Raw genomic sequence first — 2,716 nt, 5'->3', positions numbered from 1 at the left:
CGTCGGTTAGGAGCGCAGCTCCAGCTCGATTTGAACTTTCCTCTAGCCCGCCCAAACCAGATCAGCCAATCCCTGGCCTGCTCTCGGCGGTTCCGTCCCGGAGAACCAATCGTAGCTGGCCTTTTTATGTCCACCAATGAAGGGCTGAATTGGCCGGGGCCTGTTTGAACGAACTAATTAGGCGAGGGAGGCGGGACTAGAGGGTTTTCCAGAGGTACCACTTTGAGGCGTAACGGGGAGACAGACAGGGGATCTAGCCAACGAGGAGGGCTCATTTGTTCTCTCTGCAGAAAACTCTGAGGAGTCGGGAGGTAGAAGCGTGAAGGGATTCTCTGAGGTGCGGACCCGGATAAAAAGAGATGGGAGTATACTCATTTATTTCAGGTCCCTAAAATCTAAAAGCCATCCTCCGTCCCGAAGTTTGTTTGTTTGTTTGTTAGCGAAAGGAAGAGAATCCGAGCTCCATTTTCCTGAGGAAACTTTCCTCGTTTTCCTGAGGAAGACTGAGTGCCGGCTTTCTGGACGGGCAGCCTGGCGATTTTGATTAAGCAACACAGGTTCTGGAGTCTGCCTCAACCTCCCCTACAATAATTTATTTTCAAAGAAACAAAAGTACCACAGTTGTGTTTTTTTGGTTTTCATATAATAAAAGGGGGTAGCGGGTCGAGAGCAGCATAGGGCTGCGACTGGTCAGTCAAAAGGAATCATTTGTCGTCACCGTCACAGGAGCTGAGGGTGGTTTAGGGGCCACTCTAGGGCTGAGTATTTTTTTTCCTTAGCCTGCCAGCAGGATGGCCTTGCTGCTTGTGACTTAGACCAAAGTTTTTTATTACTCGGATGTAAACATGTTTGAGTGGATTTCTTTTTCCTTGTCAATCTGCAATGCTAACATGACAGGAAAAAAAGTTGCTGCCCTTACAAGATTCTAGGAAAGGTAACGGCACAATTTGGGTGACTACTAATTCCATCTGAGCCACTCACCTCCTTCCAATCAGCATTCTCTGAGTTTCAGTCCTAACTGGACAATTGGCCAGTAGTGTAACCTTGATGGAGGTGACTTCTTGATGCTTTTGTTTCCTCTGCTAAAAAAGAAAAAGAAAATAGTAGTATTACCTCAGAGTTCTGTGAGGATTACACGAGTTTATGTAATCCATAATGTAAGGCATATAGAATAGCAGGCTAACAGTATCAGAATCAAGAAGAAGGAATTTCCCTCAGGCTGGCAAGACAATTTGGGTTTAATGCTTTTTTTTCCCCTTCTTCCTTCTAAAAGAACCAGCCCTGGCCACTGTGGCCCAGTGGTTAGAGCATAGGCCCTGGTTGGATGCCCAGTCAATGGCAAATACCTGGTTGCAGGTTTATCCCTAGCAGGGTTGAGGTGTGTGCTGGAGCCAAAAATGGATGTGTCTCTCTCACATCAGTCTTTCTCTTTCTCTTTCTCTCTCCCCATCCCCACTCCCTTCCACTCTCTCTAAAAAATAAATGGAAAAAAATCCTTGGGTAAGGATTAACAAAACAAAAAAAACAAAAGAGAGAGAGAGAGAGAGAGAGAAGAACCAGAGAATCTACCAACTGTTGTCACCCCAGCATATCCAATGTCCACTCTGCTGACAAAGTTCCAGGGAGGACCAGTGAGAAGGGGTTGTGATGTGACAGGAAGTCAAGGATGGAAGTAGCCCATAGCTAGGATGATTGGGAAAGCCAAAGGAATGGAGCTTTGGCATTGCTCTGGTCCCTGTCCTTTGGTCTCCTGGGCTCCAATAGTTTCCTAGTGTTTTTAGCTTCACTCTGCTCACCACATGTGTTGATTAGGACAAAAGCCTCAATGCACAGGACCACTAGTTGCAGGGAAGCCCATCCAGTAGCTTCTGCCCATCCAGAAGGCTGACCAGGCCCTGGGCTCCAGGGCCAGTGTGTCACTCTCTGCAACTTCTCCAGGACAGAGGATGACAGTCAGAAACCAGTCATGTTGCCTTCTACCTCTTGGAACAGAGCCCCCGAAGTGGGGGTGGGGGGGTGGGCATGCTTCCCCAAGGACAGCAGTCCAGCCTTTGCCTCTTTCGCCTGCACCCTCATTCCAGCCTGCAGTATCCTGTAAGACCCATCTGGGGATGAGGCAACAGGAACTTAATGGAATGGACCAAAGTTGATCTAGGTGTACTGATACGTAAATATCACTAAGATGTATTAAGTTTAAAAACAGCAAGGGGAAGAATAGTGTGTAGAGCACAATCCCACCTGGATAAATGTTTATGTATGCATTGAAAACATCTGGAAGCAATTCTAAATTGTTGGAGGAGGAGGAAAACTTTTCATATTTTCCTCTATCTTATTTTTTAAAATAAAAAATTATAGATGTATTATTTTTATAATGTAAAAAGTTAGCTTAAATTAACAAAATTTAAGAGTTCCTGCACTAATTGCGAGTATTGATAATTCTCTGTGTTCATTACCATTTACCAAAGTGACTTTCTAAGTGTTGGTTTTCATCCATGCCCTATATACTCTTACACCCCATCCCTTTCCCCCACCTCACTAAAGGCATACCTGTCTATATAAATTTTTGTGAGAATGTAAATTTTGTAGATAGAGATAGATTTTTCAATATTCTGAGGGTACCTGAAGTTTATGTGAACCCAGTGGTGAGAACTCTCTAGAAAAACTCAGTCTTTGGATGAAATTGAGGAACAGTGTGTTGTGGTGGGAAGTCTACTTC

Source organism: Miniopterus natalensis, chromosome 17, assembly GCF_054644295.1.
Source record: "Miniopterus natalensis isolate mMinNat1 chromosome 17, mMinNat1.hap1, whole genome shotgun sequence".
NCBI classification, from domain to species: Eukaryota; Metazoa; Chordata; class Mammalia; order Chiroptera; family Miniopteridae; genus Miniopterus; species Miniopterus natalensis.
Note: the sequence above shows the minus strand (reverse complement) of the source record.